General features: G+C 33.1%; 1 long non-coding RNA gene across 2 annotated transcripts; it reads right to left on the bottom strand.

Annotated features, from left to right (window-relative positions):
* Positions 1 to 9,453: 9,453 nt before the first annotated feature.
* On the bottom strand, positions 9,454 to 13,082 carry LOC142529399 (uncharacterized). Of its 2 annotated transcripts, XR_012815894.1 has the most exons (4): positions 12,888 to 13,082; positions 10,103 to 10,149; positions 9,992 to 10,030; positions 9,454 to 9,829 (listed from the first exon to the last, which is right to left on the bottom strand). It is a non-coding gene; the product is annotated as an uncharacterized LOC142529399 (long non-coding RNA). The 2 variants fall into 2 exon arrangements; XR_012815893.1 differs by lacking the exon at positions 10,103 to 10,149.
* Between the last annotated feature and the right edge of the window lie 6,746 nt (positions 13,083 to 19,828).

Below are 19,828 nucleotides of genomic sequence, written 5' to 3'. Positions count from 1 at the left end.
TTTCCTAGCGTCTTTTCAGATGACATTTCTGGTATTCCACCCGATCGTGAAGTGGAATTCTCTATTGAACTAATGCCGGGCACAGTAACTATATCCAAAGCACCTTATCGTCTAGCTCCTGCTGAAATGAAAGAACTAAAAGATCAGATACAAGACTTGCTAGATAAGGGTTTCATTCGCCCTAGTTATTCTCCATGGGGCGCACCGGTATTATTTGTGAAGAAGAAGGATGGCAGTATGTGTCTTTTTATTGATTATTGGGAGCTTAATAGAGTCACTATAAAAAATAAGTATCCACTACCAAGAATTGAATATTTATTTGATCAATTGCAAGGAGCATCGATATTTTCTAAGATTGATCAGTGATATGGATACCATCAATTGAAGCTAAAAGAGTCAGATGTTCACAAGACAACATTTCGCATGAGATACGGGCACTATGAGTTTATGGTCATGCCATTTGGGTTGACCAATGCGCCAGAGATCTTCATGGATCTCATGAATCGCGTATTTCAGCCGTATCTAGATCAGTTTATTATTGTCTTCATTGATGACATATTGATCTATTCTAAGAATAAGGAGGATCATAGTCGCCACTTGAGGACATCACTGCAAGTTCTACAAGATAGGAAGCTTTATGCAAAATTCAGCAAGTGCGAGTTTTGGCTTGATAGAGTGGCATCCTTAGGCCACATCATTTCTAGTGATGGCGTTGAAGTTGATCCAAGTAAAGTAGAAGCAGTGAAAGAATGGCCATTACCAAAGAGTGTTACCGAGATTCGCAGTTTCTTGGTATTAGCTGGCTATTATCGCAAGTTTATTCAGAGGTTCTCATCTATAGCGGTACCAATGACCGCCTTGACAAAGAAAAATGCAAAGTTTGTTTGGGGACCCGAGTGTCAATACAGTTTTGACAAGTTGAAGCAAGTCTTGATTACAGCACCTGTATTGTCTATGCCATCGGGGCAAGGGGAGTATGTTCTTTATACCGACGCTTCTAAACTTGGTTTGGGCGCAGTTCTAATGCAAAACAACCGAGTTATCGCCTATGCGTCGAGACAGCTGAAAATTCACGAGAAGAACTACCCTACTCATGATCTTGAGCTTGCAATAGTAGTCTTTGCACTAAATATTTGGAGACACTACCTTTATGGGGAGAAGTGCAAAATATTCACCGATCATAAAAGTTTGAAATACTTCTTCACCCAAAAGGAGTTGAATATGAGACAGCGCATATGGCTTGAGTTAGTAAAGGATTATAATTGTGACATTAGCTACCATCCGGGAAAAGCTAATGTAGTGGCAGACGCATTGAGTAGAAAAGCAGCAGTTCTCACTCAATTTTCACTCCAAAGACCGTTGCAATCCGAGATACAGCGGTTTGAGCTTACAGTGTATGCTAGGGGCGAGGCCCCTAATCTTGCCACACTATCAGTACAGTCGACTTTGAGAGATAGAATTCGTGATGGACAGTCCACTGATGAGCAGTTGCAAAAGTGGAGAGCTAGAGATGAAGCCAAGGGCCGAAAGTTATATTCCGTGGTGGATGGTTTAGTTCGTTATCGAGATCGTTTATGTGTTCCTAGTGACGATTCTTTAAGAGATCTTATTATGAAGGAAGCTCATGACTCACCATATTCCATTTATCCGAGAAGCACGAAGATGTACAAAGATTTGCAGTTATTATATTGGTGGCCAGGCATGAAGAGAGACATTTTGAGATTTGTATCGGAATGTTTGACTTGTCAGCAAGTTAAAGCAGAGTATCAAAGACCAGCAGAGAAATTGAAACCACTTACCATTCCCGAGTGGAAATGGGAAAACATCACTATGGACTTTGTTGTGGGATTGCCAAAGACTGTTAAGGGATTGAATGCCATTTGGGTGATAGTTGATCGTCTTACAAAATCAGCGCATTTTCTACCTATTAAGACGACATTCACCATGATTCGGTATGCAGAGTTTTCGAGAAATAGTTCGTCTGCATGGGATTCCTGTATCTATTATTTCTGACAGAGATCCGAGATTTACGTCATCTTTCTGGAAGAGCCTGCATGCAGCGATGAGGACCAAGTTATTATTCAGTACATCATTCCATCCTCAAACCGATGGTCTGTCAGAAAGAGTTATTCAAATTTTGGAAGATCTACTGTGAGCATGTGTTATCGATTTCCAAGGCAGTTGGGAACCAAAATTACCTCTAGTGGAGTTCACCTACAACAATAGTTTCCAATCATCAATCGGGATGGCTCCTTTTGAGGCACTTTAAGGAGGAAATGTAGATCTCCTATTCATTGGGACGAGGTTGGGAAAAGAAGAGATTTTGGTCCGGATGTGATTGAAGAGACTGCCGAGCTTGTAGTCAAAATTCGTGAGAGAATGAAGACTGCACAAAGCCGACAAAAGAGTTATGCAGACAAAAGACGAAGGGACTTGGAGTTTGCAGTGGGCGACTATGTATTTGTGAAAATAGCACCTATGAAGGGTGTTATGCAGTTTTGGCAAGAAAGAAAAACTTAGTCCAAGATTTATTGGTCCATTTGATATTCTGGAAAGAATTGGGACAATAGCATATAGAGTGGCATTGCCACCAGCGCTTTCAGGAGTTCACAATGTGTTCCATATTTCAATGCTGCAGAAGTACATGTCGAATCCGTCACATGTTCTTAATTATGAACCTCTTCAATTAACTCCAAGTATGACTTATGAAGAAAGACCTGTCCAAATCTTAGGAAGGCAAGAAAGAAGGTTGCGAAACAAAGTCATCCCAATGGTCAAGGTCAAGTGGCTGAATCACTCGAAAGAGAAAGCTACTTCGGAAACCGAGAGAGACTTGAAGAGTCGCTATCCAGATCTATTCGGTAAGTTCTAATTTCGAGGACGAAATTTTATTTTTAGGGGGGGAGGAATTGTAAGGTCCAAAATTATGACGACGTAATCCAAACTGCATGCAAATCTAGGAATTTTGAAAAAATGAGTAATTAATTGATTTTAATTGCTAATTAATTATGTGACATGCATCATTATATGTTAAATAGGATTTTATTATCATCATGCATAAAACTGTGTTTTTAAGGATTATTCAAGTGGCGATCGATGAACGGAGACCGATGGCTGAAAAACGTAAAATATTTTTATTAAATAATTGTTTTTAATTATTAAAAATATGAGTGTTGCTTTTTCATATTTTTGAAAATACGAGTTTTTGAGGTGATTTTTTACGCTGTGACGTAAATTTTATCGGTATTGGTTTTTAAACAAAAAAATACGAACTTTTTAGTAACCCGGCTATTAGATTCACAAACTTATTTTATCAAAACCATTTTAATAATTTAATTAAATCCTAATTAAGAATAATGAGCCTAATTTGTTGGCTTAATAGGTCTAAACCTAGTTAGTAATTTAATTAGTATTTAATATGTTAATCACCTAAAACCCTACACACATATTCACGCCACTTTTTCAGATTATTGACACCACCAAAACCCTCCAATCACACGGCACACACACACTCAATATTTGAAGAGAAAATTTTCGAAGGGTTCAAGGTAGAATCAAGCCAAGGTCTTGCTCCGTTCTTCGTCGTCAACGTTTATTCGTGCGTTTAATACGCAAAGGCACACCATACATCTCCTTTTCTCGTCTATCACATCGTAGTATTATTTTTAATTACGTTTGTATGAAAAGCATGTGTTCATATTAATATTTTCGGATTTATGGCATGCACAAGAGGTAAACTCATGATTCTATTATATAAATTAATGTTTTATTATGTAAAGAGGTTGCCATGATCTTAGGTGATGAACAAGTAATGTTTATACATAAGTTAAGGTCCTAACACAAGCACCCCCTAATCACCATAGTCGCAGGAAAACAAGCAAACCAAGCTGGAAGAAATTTCGGATGTCAATGGTTTATGGGTTCGGGTTTCATGGTTAAGGGGAGGGCTGGCCTTGGCTTGGGTTCAGGGCTGGCCTGGGGTCTGGTTGAGTCAAGGGTAGAGTCCTAGCCAAGCTACGACTCGGGCTAGAGGGCTGGGAGGAGTCCTTGTAAACAAGGACTGCTACCCGAGAACATGGAGCAGGCATGCGCAGAGGTTGCGCGGCTTGCAGGGGAGTGAGGGCTCGGTCCAGGACTCGTGGGATGGGCTAGGGTGTCTCATTAGGGTCCTAAGAAGGTGCACTAGAGGTTGGTTTGGGTGCTAGGGTGTCGGCTAGGTCCCTAGGTGCATGAAACTAGAGTCCTCACATATTGCATCTCTCGGCCACTGCCTAGTATTAATAAGGGGCTCACGCTTTTTGGTTTTGGGGCTTGTTCCTAGGGATTACAAGGGTCCAGTAGGGTGCACTAAGGAGTTGGTCAGGGTTTGTGAAGGTATGGCTCGAGGGTGGCTCGACAAAATCGAGACATGGCTCGGGTGGGTCTTTTATGGGTCATTTGAGGGTTTTCAAAGCAAAATATTTGAAACATGGCTCACGGGTGGTCGAGCCATAGTTCATGAGGGCTAAAATAATATAAAAAGTCTAAGTTTATGAATTTTATTTTAAAGTTTGGGATTTTTCGGGATTAAAACACCGTCAAAACGACTAATTAAAGATAAAGTAAAAAGCCTAGTTTTAAGCTCAATTAAATTATAGAAATTTTAAATTAAACTTAAATAATTATTTGGAACATGTTAGAGTCAATGAAATCATGGAAAAGGTCAAAACGTAAAAGGTCACGTCCAGGGGTAAAACGGTCTTTTTACACTGAAAATTAGTAAACGTCATAGCAGTTCTCTAAATGATGTTTTTATGATATTACGAGTATTTTAAAATGTTAATGAATTTTTACATGTTAATTTATGATTTTTAAATCTCCATGGATTTTTTATGATTTTAGGTTGATATTTAAAATACATGTTGCATGCTTGGTTTCAAAAGAAAATTGATATTTATGCATGATTTTATAAAGTAATGAGAATGTAAAATATTGAAGGAAGTGAAGTAATTGTGACTATTGATGTTATTAGATTTGAGGTAAGAATGAGAATATCGTGAGGAGAGAAGACCCGAGAGGGAGCCCCGACGATCGTATTCTATTAGAAAGAGGATAGGCCAGGGCCCAGTTGACCGGTGAGAGTGCTGCTGGTGTCTCCCGCCGCCCAGTACTGTGGTTTCATGTAGATGGATCCATCGACTTTTTGAGGTTTGAGAATCTGAATTCAATAAAGGAAAAAGAAAATGTTTATGATCATGAAAAATGTTTTATGTTATGTCATGTTGAGGAAAAAGAAAGTAAAAAGTTAAGGTTTATGTTTACATGTCAAGAAAATGTTATTTTTACGTAAAAGTATTTTCACTGTTGCATGTGGTTTTATACGTATTATTTGTTATAAAAATTATGGTGTGTTGAGTTTTTAGACTCACAAGGTGTGATGGATGCATGTGAGTTTGAGGGAGGTCTTGATAGATGATTTGACTGGACTGAAGGTGCACACAACCCGAGGACCAGCGCTTCTACTGTTTCAGCATTTATGATCTATGATTCATGAGTTACATTAAGGATTTTAAGATTATTTATTTACGCTTTTCAGAGATTTTTGAGAGGTTTAGTATGAGCTATACTTTTCAAATTTATTGCTTTTTAGATTTGGTAAACGTTTGACAATTTCATTTTATGACTATTTCACTTGAATTTTAAAATGCTAGTTGGTTGATGTTTTATTTTAATGGGTAAAATATTTTATAAAAAAATATTTTTATGTAGTATATGTACATGGCAGAAATTTTGAGAGAAAAAAAAAATTTCTAATACTTTTAAAGCAATAAAAAGGGTAGACGTTTCATTCAGTTTTCAGAACATTTTTCATATGTGAGTTTAGCCGTCTTTGTGATTGTTAGGATGTCTTATCATTTTCTTCTAAATGAATTTTGTGAGTGTAAATAAATTGATTAATGTCCTTGATATCTTTTAGTGTCAAACCAATTAAATTTTTATGCCTTTTAACCATATCAACAAATTCATCTTCTTGATCACTTGCTAATTTAGCAGAAATTACCAGATATGTTCCATCTTTTCCAAGAAATGCATACTTCAATTCGTTTGGTAAGGGCTTTAACTCCAATATTGGTGGTTCATATTTGTTCTCATCTCTCGCCTCTAATTATTTCTCTAATCCTAGAAAAGAGTGATATATGATAAAATGATCAAAATAAATTTCGATATTTTATTTAAGAGTATTAATTGAACAAATATTCAATTTGTCTTGAGTACTTCCTTTTTTATATTTTCTTTCACAAGAGTTTCAATAAGATTTTCATCTTCATTTTTATCTTCTTTGTCACGTAATTGCTTACAAAAATTAAAAACATTATGCTCCAAAGTCATGCTTTCAAATGATAACTTCATTAATCTGTTCCTGCAATTTATCAAAGCATCAGAAGTTGCTAAAAATGGACGACCTAAAATTACAGCGATTGCATTCCAAGTTTTGACAGGTTATGTATCCAAAACTATTAAATCGTCAGGATATACACATTTATCAACTTTGACCAACACATCTTCTATCATACCTCGTGGCACTTTAACATATCTACCAGCAAGTAAAATCATTACCGAGTATGTTTTAACTCTCTTACATTGAGTTCTTATTAAACTGAATATGGAATTAAATTCACACTAGCTCCAAGATCAAGCAATGTTTTTTTAATCTATCGTTATCCAATATTACATGAAATAGTAGGACAATCAGGGTCTTTATATTTCAAAGTACAATTATTTTGAATGATTGCACTTACTTGTTTAGCAAAAAATGTTTTCTTCTTCACATTCAATTTTATTTTCACAGTGCACAAGTCTTTCAAAATTTGACATAAGATGGTACCTATTTTATTGTATCTAATAATGGAATATTGACTTTTAATTGATTAAAATTATCATATATATCAGAATTCAAATTTTATTTTATTTTTTATTTTTCAATCCATAAGAAAATGAGGGTGACACTGTCTATTGAACTTCCTCTTCACAAGATATGGGTTCTATTTCCTTATCCTTTGGATTAGATTTATCATCATTATCTTCACAAATTTCAAGAATGAATTTTTCAACAACCTTACCACTACGAAAATTAATAACAGATTTTACCTGATTCATCAATTGAGTTCCAGAAGTTCCAGTTTGTGAATGATGGTCTTTGGGATTAGGTTGTGGTTGTGAAAAAAATTTAACTTTTTATGAACATTAAATGCATATGCAAATTTAGTAAGAGTATCTTTCAAATTTATCATGGTTTGAGCAGTTTGAAAATTGATAGACTCTTTTTTTGTAATGAAAGAATGCAATGTATCTTCCAAATTCTTTTTAGAAGGAAGAACAAAATGTACGTAGATTTGAAAATTTTGTTCATTTTCGAAAGGTGGTTGTGAAAATTATATAGCATTATCATTCCTCCAACTAAATTTTGGATGATTTTACCAACCTGGGTTATAATTTTGAGAGTATGGTTCAAAATTTGGCTTTTTGAACATGTTCAAAACATTAGTTTGATCGTGGAGACATTCTTTGAAAGAGAGCAAAGTGAGACACTCTTTTTTAGAATGATCATTTGTATCACATATGGACAAGAAAGTTTTTGAACTTCTTGAACATATTTTATTTGACCACTCTTTCTAATTTCAAATGCCTCTAATTTTCTTGGCGAAGATTCAAATCTGGCTCGGAGATAATGTTCATCCCTGAGGGAGTAGATATCTCTACCAGATGTGGCTGATTGAATCTTATTTGATTGTTCAATTGTGCCTATAGTGTCTCAATTTTGAGCATTTTCTGCTGATGAATCGAGATACTCAATTGTCTTAGTTGTTTATCTTCAAATGTTTCATTAAACATAAATTCAATCATTTGTCTATCCTTAGGAGTCAGATCTTCATAAAACTGAGAAACAACACTCTAAGTTTCAAAGCCATGATGTGTACAAAGATTAAATAATTCTTTATATCTATACTAAAACTGATAAAAATTTTCCATTTTTTGAGTGAAAAGCGATGATTTGACTTTTGAAATAATTTGTTCTATGAGATGAAAAAAAAATTTCAAGAAAATAAAATATACTTCTCTGGCAGCAACACCAAAAACTTGTCACAACTTTGATTGTTGCACTCCCAAGACTATGTTTTCCACAAGTAGTATAATTTAGTGAGTTCGAATGTCGTATCCACAGATAAGTTAAGCCACTACATGTCAACTATGATGTCTTTCTTTTTTAATTAATTTAGCCTTAGAAGATAATTTTTATATGTTTAAAATTTTAAATTCAATAATTGAGATTAGATGATTCACTCTTGATGTTTAAATAAAGTTAGATTAAACGAACATAATTAGGATCCACTTTATAAAATGGTTCCAAAATATTAAATAATATTTTTTTATATTATAGTTATATATTATTCTCTTATTCATATATTATATACATCAAAACTTATAAATGTTGTCAAGTATTTATTGAGTTATATATTTGTAAACATTAAATCAAGATAACCATTTTAAATGAATGGTAATATCAAATTAACATTTAATTTGTACCATAAATTTAATATTATGATAATATTCATATATAATAAATCAAGGTAACTACTTGAAATTGTTGGTAATATCAAACTAATATTTAAGTGGTATCAAGAATTTGGTGTAATATATAGCATCAAAAAATCAAAACTCTTACTTATAAGTAGCTATAAAAATCTTTAATAAAAGAAACTAAATATAACATAAATAATAAATAAATATTAAATAATATAACTAAAGATTATTACTTTATTATCATACCAAGAGCTTCACATTTTCATCTCGCTTTTGGAAGATTAGCTACTAATGACGAAAATGAAGAACTTAAAATATATACTTAACATGATAATTTTATTAAAGTTGAGAAATAATGATAAAAAATTACGAAATCAAAGTTTATTTCATAGAATGAGATATGCTTTCCTTCAACAAAATACAATCCTATTTATAGGCCAATTTGGAGAGACATGGATAATAAAATATTATTTTGTACATATAATTGGTGAAATTTGTCTTCATGAATGACTCAAACATTTATTGCATCTTTCACCCATCTTTGACAATCTTCCTATCGGATTTAATTCTTCCACATAAAACAAATGTTATTCATAATTAGGCCTGATTCGGTACGGTATACCGATTTTTTTAATAATACCGTATACCGTAACGAAAACTTTCGGTACCGAAAAATGAATACCGATATCGTACCGAAATTCGGTAAACTGTTATGTCGGTATGCCAAAATTTCGGTATGACATAAACTACATACCGTTCTTACAAAAATAATTCGGTATACCGCAATTTCGGTACGGTATCGGTATAATACCGTGTATACAGAATTTTTTTAAAAAAATTGTTATTCTCATCACAATCACAAAAAGTAACTTTTAACCATCTGTCCTACCAATAAAAAATCAGAACCATACCTCAAATTTCACTTGGCAGCCACAAATAACATGATCTATCCAAACGAATTCCAAGAAAACATAAATATCTCAAAACAAAACAGGTCTATGGACGAATGCGGCAAAGATTCAGTACACAAGTCATATCTACTTTAAAAGAAACTAAATGCCTCATATCGAACAATAGAGTTCTATAATATATATGTTTCAAAAAAGCAACTCAAAAAGCAAAAATTCTACAAGATAAGCATAGTATTTTCAAAACAAAATGACACATCAAATATATCACAAATTGTTATTCTAAAAGGTTCTAGGTTAGTTGCAAAAACTAGCGTCGTGTCCTGCAATTTTTTTGAAACTCCAACATCTCAAAAGACCTGCAAAAGTTAAAATTAAATTTTACGAATGTTAGAATTTAAATGAGTAAACGTAAATATTGTCTTACTAACTATAATTTTGTTCAAACTCCTCCATCTAAAAGGACATGCAAAAGTTAAAAACTTAATTTTACAAATGAGTAAACATAAATATAGTCTTACTAACTATAATTTTGTTGAAACTCCTCCATCTCAAACGACCTGCAAAAGTTAAAACTACAGTTAGTTAAAAAATATTAGAATTGAAATAAGTAAACATAAATATAGTCTCACTTCAAGTTAGTCCAGAGTGGATGAGGAAGATGAAGTGTTGGCACGGCCTTGAGTGACATTTGCAGCAGTTAAAAGAAACATTAGTATTCATGTTAGATTAACAATGACATTATATAAATTTAAACTTAATTAAATAAAAAAATATTATTTTTTTCAATTTCTTCAATTTCTTTATATAGTTCAAGGTCATCGTCTGTTGGATCTTTCCAAAAAGAGAACTCCTCTGCTCTTAGCCAGTCACCAGTATACACCAATTGCCTCTACCATTTTAGGACTCAAACTACTCCTAGAAGGATCCACAACTATTTTGCCCAAGCTAAAAGCGGACTCACTGGCAACGGTTGAGCATGAAATTGAAAAAATATCTTTGGCAATCATTGAAAGGATTGGGTACCTAGTTTCACTTCCACCACTCCAAAAGATCGAAAGATTGACTAGATCGTTTTTCAATCTCATCGGCCATATACTTAACTTATCCACTTCATTGGATATCATTTGAAGTTGTTCTTCTTCGTTTTGTGCTTCCAAATCATCAAACAATTCATCACAAAGACCACCACCACCACCACCACTAATACCTCCATCTCTATTATCACACTCTATTTGCATACTTTGACTCTCAACATTCAATATATAATTTATTCCCTTATACTCCGACCACAAAGTTACCAAGTTTTGTTTGACATTATCAAAAAATTATTTGATCCTTGTAGGAGTACCTCCCAATTTTCTGACGACGAATTTAATCATTTGAAGTTTGTTCCTCGGGTCCAAAATATTACTAATAAATATCAAAGGGTTCAAGCTATTCAAATTTCCCCAATACTTTTCAAACTTTAACTTCATTGCACATGCTACCTCTTCAAGAATTGGATCTGAATCATCATGTCTCTTTCTTTCAATCTCAACTTGTAGTGCAATCATTGATTGATAAATCAATTGAGAGGTAGGACTTTTTGATGCACTTAGCTCCAAAGTGGCATCATAAACTTTTTCAGAAAATGTATAAAAGCCTTTGCTATCTCCCAATAATCAACAATTGGAGGCCCAATCCTTTCTTTACCCTTATTATCTTTTTCACGAAAATATATCATAAAAGGCAACCATTCTTCAGTCATTCTTTCAAACACCCTTCTGTACTTTAATGCAACTTCAAGCATTTTATAATTTGCATTCCACCTCATTTTGACATCCACAGGTACTGTTGATGTACTAGGAAACTTGGCTAGCATGGCAAACTCCCTAAATTTATTCAATCTTGATGGGGAAGAATGCATAAAAACAACTGCACTTCTTATAGATTTAATTGAAACATTAAGTTCTTTCAAGCCATCCATTAACAATTAAGTTAATTATTTGACAAGCACACTTCAACTGCAAGTATTTGCTTTCAAACAACAATGAATTTTCACTTTTCATTCTTCTTTTCAAGTAATCAATTGCAGTGTCATTAGAAGAAGCATTGAAAATACCTTTTCTATCTTCCACTCTCTCAGACAAACCTCAACCATCTTCTCAATTTATTCTGCAAAATGACTAGTGGTTTTTGTGAAGTTGATTATTCTTTTATGCAGCTTCCAATCACTATCCAAGAAGTGAGCTGTCATTACCATGTAATTTATGTTTTGAATGGAAGTCCAAGTATTAGTAGTGATACTTACCCTTTTGTCACCGATAACACTTTTTATCTTAGCTTTCTCAACTAAGAAAAGATCATAAACCATACCTGCAACTTTTTTTCGACAAGGAATTAAGAATCTCGGTTGTAATTCATGCAATAATTTTACAAACCCATTCCCTTCGACAGCCCTAAAAGACACTTCATCGAAAAGCGCGCACCTTGCAACTTTCAATTCACATTTTTTTTGATTAAAAGTATGAGGAACCAAGGCACTTCCTTGCCCCATAGTCTCACTCGTCAATATAGTTTGACTTTTATCATCCCCACTCGTTTCGTAGAGCGGACTAGACTTACACCTCCTTACTAGTGGTTTTCTAACCCACTAGTACTTTCCATAAACGGTCGGGATCTCAACTTTGCAATATTTACATATCCCTATTTGTTGTTCGGTCCCATCACTCAACTTCCTTCCACCCTTCATACAATGCTCCCAAAATTTACTCTTGGATTGTTTAGGAGCTTTAGGAGGCTTCCTTAGTCGTTTTCGAGCCGTGGACTTTTGTGTTTCATGTTTCGTTGCATTTGATGTTTGAGATGAACTTAGGAGAGTATTAGATTCCATCTTGAAAGAAAACCAAGAAGTTTATATCATAATCGTATGATCCTACAAACAAAATGCAGGTATTTTCAATGTTATTATTTCTACAAAAACAAGACAAGAAAAGTAACCAGTCAAAAACAAAGCAGCTCCAGAAGGCAGATTCTAATGATTTAAGTTAATGCCCATGTTGAATATATGATTGCCATATTTTTGTTTTGAAAAATGACTAACCAAATTTTACATTTAATTTTTCGAATGATAGCCTATGAAAGGTTATGAAATTTTCATCTATTTCGCCTAATCTGTAGTCAATAGCCACATAGTGATAATGGAGCATGCGATCCACTGGGAATATTTCCATTCTACATGTAAAAGTTGACCTATTCCATGAAATGTTTTTTCATTTTCTCGTTTCTATCAAGATGGTGAAAACATTATGAGCTAGATTTATAGTGAAAGCCCATGAGGTCAGATCAACTAATCCTTGTAAACCAAGAACAAAAGAAGAACAAACCCAAGATTGTAAGGGGAAAAAAACAGAAGAAAAACATAGGAAAGCTAACATAGCAGGCGCTTTCCAATGGCTAGAGGGGGAATGTCATGCAGCAGAGTTGGCACCGAAGGAACTGTAAGGAGGAGGAGGCGGACAACAGACCAAGCAAACCTTCTTTGTTGACTTTGCTCGCTGCCACATGGGAAGAAGAAAACTGACTCCAAAACAAAGCAAGATAAGAGGAAAACAAAGAGGCGGAGAAGGAAGCAAACCCTCACTGTAACGTGCGGTCTCTGCTGTTGGGGTAGTCTGGTAGATGAAAAAGCCCATGACACGTGTTTGGGCTTAACCTGTTACCAGGCCAAAACTGGCCAAGCAACCCAAATTCACACTTCGATATAAGTTGATAAAAAAAACTCAGTATTTCGGTATATACCAAAATATCGAAATTTTTTAAATTCTATACCGATACCGATATCGAAAAGTTCATACCAAACCAAAATAGTCGGTATAACATTAAATTCGATATGTGCTATATTTTGCGGTACGAAAATTGTTGTATACCGGAACTAACCCCTATTCATAATTGAGTTTTTTAAATTGTAGTAAATTTTCATATTCGTTTACCAAGTATTTTGACATATATGGTCAAAATACTCAAATTTGGAAAAACTGTAATTCCAATAGCACCATTTTCTCTTGTTGCTCAATTTGAACTCAATTGCGAGAAGAATTTTATCTCATGATTTTCTTCAATATTGTGACATTGAAATCAACTTTATACACGTTTAATAATAATCTCATTCTCATTTTTCTAGTCAAAGTTATTCTTCTTTTATCGAACCTATAAAAATAACAAAAATAATACAATTATTTAACACATATATTTTTTAATATAAATTATTATAAAACTTAAAAACTTAAATATTTAATTTACTTTAAACTATAAAATATTATACAAAACATTTAATAAATATAAATTATTTTTTTTCATATGAATCAACAACAGTTGTTTTTCGAGGCAATTTTATGAGCACATATGCTATTTTATTAGAATTTTAAACAAATTTTAAATTCCTCAGCCAGTATAGGAAATTTGGTCAGGTTAGCTTGTTTGATCACATATAACAAATAGAGGATTTCGCAATGACATCATAAATATATACTGAAACAGAAACATAATAAACGTTACTAAATATTTAAAATATTTTTTAAGACATAAAATATGAACTTTTTTTCTTATGAATTTGCTCCCACTATTTTAACATTTCGACCACCCTCTGTTGAAAATGAGAAATCTATTTTCCTTAGTGAGTATGCTAACTCCAATTGCTAAATTATGATAACGAATAGTATCAGATAATCACAATTTTCAAAAGGTAGAGCCCAATGGCAACCCCCCGCAAACCTCACGTATTTTTGCTTCACGTGTCGAGCCTGAGCTATCAATATTGAATCTTAGTGGATAGTTTTCATGAGATCTCCCAATAATATGAGGTGAAGTCATGAGAGTTTCACGTAGTTCAGATCAAGTTTGTCAGTGGAAGTCACAACTTTTCGACGTCCAGACCTCCCAAATAATATGAGTCAGAAACTGATCGTGGGTAGCGTTCATCATGCAATCATAATTGATGGAAGATAAAGAAATATTAAACTTTATTTTAATTTTCCTTTTAATGAGCTTGATTTAAAATTTTTGATCTTATTCAAAAGATCTAAAATGAGGATTTTATTTTTAAAAATTTGTTTCATCATTAGTTTTAAAATCTTGCTCCATGTTTGTTTATATATTTGTCAGATTCATGCAACTCTTATTATTATATCAATAATAACGCACATGCTGATTATTTATAATATATCACATGCAGTATAAATAATAAAGAATGAAAGATAACCAAAAACTAATTGAACCATATCAGCTATATATGGATCCACGTCTAGAATCTAGGTAAATGCAGGGATACAAATTCAATATTATATAAGCTTCTAATATTTTATATGTTTTCGATCTTCAAAACTCATGAGGATCTAGGCTCACCATCTTCAAATCTTGATCTCTTATTAAATCAAATATTTGCATTAAATTTACATGGCACATTAAGATACAAATTTAGGGGTTAGAACATGCTATAAACCAGACTCACTTTATATAATTATCAAATAATTAAAAACACAACATGCAAAATATTGTAACACACACCTGAAAAATTGGTCACGACTCTCGATCATCGTTTTACCATATAATATCGAATATTATATTATATCAATAATATCACATATTATCAACAAATCATTTATCTTGTATATTATCATTAACCGTCATAATTATAAATAAATTAATAATTTAAATAAAAACATTTATTTATTTTCAATTAATTCATTAATAACAAAATTTTTTTAAAACACTTTTACCATAAATAATAAAATTTAATTTTAATTATTTATTTCGTGATAAAATTTTACAATTTAATCAAAATATATTTTGATTTGATAAATTTTCATAAAATATAAATTTTGACACAATATTTTCAAAATAAAAAATAACACCGAAACCCAAAGAGAGTTCCTGTTGGTGCAGGGATGCCTGAGACCATCTCTAACACCTTGCATTGTGCCTCTGCTCTGTACCATACTGTCCAAAATATTCGAGCAGTTCGATTGCCAACTGTCCGAACACTTCAGGCAACCCTCATCTCACCCTGTCCGCAAATTTTTATTATTATTTGAGAGTGGGCAGGAAGCGTACTTCCTACCTGTGCACGGGCTGCTCGGAATAGTTTCAAGCAGCCACAAAAAATAACTTTTTTAAAAAAACGATTTTTTAGGGGCTGTGATTTTCTAGAATTTCTAACGCGGTTATGAATATAATACTAAACATGATTTAACAATAACAAGATCATGATAGAGAAAAAAATTGATTTGATACCACTGTTGGAGTACTGTTTTCTCGCACCCAAGGTACAACAGAAGTTTAAAATTTTTAGTTTTGACGTTCAAAACATTCAATGGGCGTCCTATGGTTTAAAACATTACTATGGTATTTATATATATTTACCCTTGTGTATTTAACGCTGTAAATCAAACAAGTATGGAATTCGCAGAATTGTCCCTTCTTGTAAATCCCAACTGGATCTCTCACATTTGATCGCCTAATCAAATCCACGGTTGGAGACTTTGTACATCGTGAAGACTACAATAGAATTCTTACACGAATTTGCGTAGAGTTTGGATCGCCTGAATTCCAGAAATCCGATGGTGATGTGGCAATGGAAGTAGCCAAAATTTTCTTTGTGAAAATTGGGCTAGCCGAATTTTGTGAGGGAGGAGAAGAAAATAAAAATTTGGTTGACAAAAATATTGTTAATTAATTTATCAATTTTAAACCTCTCTAGAATATTCCATGAGAATCATGTACACAGAGTAGTAACAACTACTAACATTATTATTTAATTAGTAGATTCTAAATTCACTAAAAAAATAATTGTGAATTCATTACAACCTCAATCGACGATCAGACAACATCAATATACAGAGGTACAAATCTTGTTCATATAATGAAAATTAAAAATTTTGAAGATCAGATTTCCATTGATCCATTTTTTGCTGCTGCCAGTTTTGTGAACTCTTTTTTTAAAGTAGACAGTTCCACTCGCCTCACTTATTATACAATTAACCTAACTTCCACATCTTCCATCATATAGAATCAACTTATAAACTCCTTTATAAATAATCTTTTTAATCTCCATCAAACTAGAGTCGCCAAATTCAACTTCTTGTAATTTGAATATTTCAACGGGAACATAGAATTCAATATTTGTGTGATCCTCAATGGTTCAGGGATACAAGTAACCGTAGTTTCACAACTTCATGTTCGTGTGATTAAGAATAACATTTATTTTTATTCGAGATTACCCTAATTAGTCTCATTCTTTTAATCAACCACTTGAGCAAGAATGTTAAAAATAAGTCTAAATGCACCCATTGTATCATGATAAGAGCGTCTAATAGCATTGTCCCATGATCCCATATGTATCATTGATAATACATGCAAGAACCTTAAATTATGGTTAACGTACAGTACGGTCCCTTCAACTCATATATCCTGATCGATTATGTAACCATTGGTATATCGAGAGTCACAGATAAATTCGATAATGATGTGATATATCTTTAGGTAATATGACTGACCTGGAACGTGCAACTGAGGAAACACCTTTCCAATATACACATGTCTTACTCTGGCCAGAGATTCCTTGTACTATTAACTCATTAGATCATATATGATATCTTTACCAGCATGCAAACAGTGAATCCCTGACTACAATGTATTGGTGCCTACGTATTTCAAAAATATACTCAACCTCACCACTTGATAACCATCAATGAAGTCGATAAACTAATCAATGTGCATTCTAGTACATAGAGATTCTACGTTGTCCCAGAACAAATGCAGTGGTCCAAAAATAACATTCGGAGATAACTCTAAGAGTAAAACTGTTTGGAAAGTCCCAGATCAAATGAAGTAGTACGTAGAAATTCTATGTTGTCACATATCAAATGAAGTGGTCGCAAACTATTTAACTCGACAAATGATAACCATTTGGAAAGTCCGAGGGAGAGTTGTTCAGTGCATCATCATATGATCATCCATCTGTATGAATGAACATCTTCATGCCCTTACAATTGTAACACGATGTTTATTTCACAGATGCTAGTTTCAAGCTCAAGCAACCTTTATCCTTATTTTAGGCGGCTGATTCGACTATAAACCTATTTCGAATATACTACACACTTCCTAATGTTTTTCATAAGTGTATGTTAAGAGGCTCGCTGGGTACCTAAATAAATGTAACACCATTACCTGAAACGTCTAATAATAAACTGAAGATTGCATGCATAATAAACTTAATAATCCATAAATAATCGATACAATTTCCAGAATATAACTGAAATCGAATATCTTTTAATTATTACAACCCAATAGAATTAATAAATTCAAATACATGATAATCCAAACGCTGATGCAGAATACTAGAAAATGTTTGAGAAAAATAAGATGTTGAATATTCTGGTAAATACATGGAATAAGTCTTATGTTTCTTTGGAAAAGATGCAAGAATTGCAGAAGTCTAGTGACAGGACTAGACTTAGCTTCAGTAACAATGAATGTTCATATTCTGAAATAGGTGATCGATCACAGTTGGAGAAAGGCAAAAAAATTATATAAAATTTTAAAATCCAGTGTGATGCATGAAGAAGATAAACCCGTAATTCAAATTTAAAGGCCTATATCTCAACATAATAGTAGAAGGTATTTTGGTATTGGTTATGTGAAGCCTAATAGAAGTAATCCTTCAATGAGTAGATCCAGTAGAGGATCTGTACCTTAGGGACATACCCCATGAAGGAGAAAACCTATCAGTACTAGAACAACATACTTTTTGAAAGAGATATAGACTTGACAATAAGGAAATCAGGCATGAAAAACATCCTAGAATGCATTTTGTTAGAGATACACTGATAGATCTTTTCATGCACACATTCCATTGGATATTTGAAGTACAAAACCCATCATGGTGGTAAAAATGTGAGTTCCAAAGGGACTAATCAGTTTTGAATCCAAGTAGAGTAGGTACCAGTTACCCACATCTGTTATTGCAGGAAATGAAGAAATATACCACAGTTAAGTAGCTTCATCTAGTACTTGGGATATTGGCTGCTCAAGATACATGACATGATAATCTCTACTGCTTTCAGAAGTGATCAAATGCGGTTGTCCAAAAATAACATTCGGACATAACTCTAGGAGTAAAACCGTGTAAAGGAAATATTATCTACGGAAATTTCATTAGTAATGATGTGTTATTGGTGGAAAAAATTTGCTACAATCTTATAAGTATTAGTCGGTAATGTGACGATGGATATTCAGTAGCATTTCATATGCGCGCATGCACAGTTAAAGATATTCATGGTTATACTGTTTTGCAAGAAAATAGAGAAGGAAACACCTACAAAGTCAACCGGAATATTGATCAACCTGATCATCTTACGTGTTTGGTGGCATCTCAAAGTGAATTACTACGAAATAAATTAAATTTGTGTCAATAATATATTTAACATTCATTAAGGAAATAAGTATCATATTTGCGTATTTGCGTGATGATTGTGCATTACAATTCTCTCCTTTATTTTAAAAAAAATTTGTCCTAGAAATTGGATTTAGGTATTAAACAACTGGAGATATCTTTTTTCATTTTATCATATAGTTCCCATGTTTCTTCTTCCACAAGGTGAAGCCATAAGAATTTTACAATGCATATTTCCTTGTTCCTCAACACTTTATCTTTTCTGTCCAGAATCTGTACCAGTACTTCCTGGTAGCTCATATTAGGTGTAAGCTCCAAGTATTCATAATATAAGATACAAGATGTATTCTGTAAGTATTCATGTCTTTAGTGGAGATAACTGTTGGATCTCGGTTTTCTCGAGCCAAAAATGCAGCGGAAGTTTTAAAATTTTATTTTTATTTTGACAATCAAAATATTTGTTTGAGCACTCGTATGGTTTTATAAATTAAACATACATAGGATGTTTAAAATTTTTACCTTAATTGAACAATTTTCACTTGGCTCCAACTACGCCGGTATAAGCGAACGTAGCTCTTGTTGTAAATCCCACGTACGTTCTTCAAATCTTCTTTCTTTAATTTTTGAGAGAAAAGGAGAGTAATTTTTGAGAGAAAAGGAGAGTAATTTTTGAAAAACACAAAGAGAGTGGAGGCTAGGGTTTTTCAAAAATTGTGAATGAATTGTCTTTAACCCTAAGCCTAACACACATATATATAAGCTTATTGCCCATTAATTAAATTAAATACTTAATGAGTTTAATCAATTAATTATTGTAGTCCAACTAGTTTAATTAATTAATTAATCTTTTAAAGTTCAATTAAGAACTTTAATAATATATATGTTGGTCTTGTACTCCTACAAGCCCATTATACATATATCCATT

This window comes from Primulina tabacum, chromosome 16, assembly GCF_025594145.1.
Source record: "Primulina tabacum isolate GXHZ01 chromosome 16, ASM2559414v2, whole genome shotgun sequence".
In the NCBI taxonomy this organism is placed as follows: Eukaryota; Viridiplantae; Streptophyta; class Magnoliopsida; order Lamiales; family Gesneriaceae; genus Primulina; species Primulina tabacum.
This window is presented reverse-complemented; position numbering and strand designations above follow the sequence as displayed.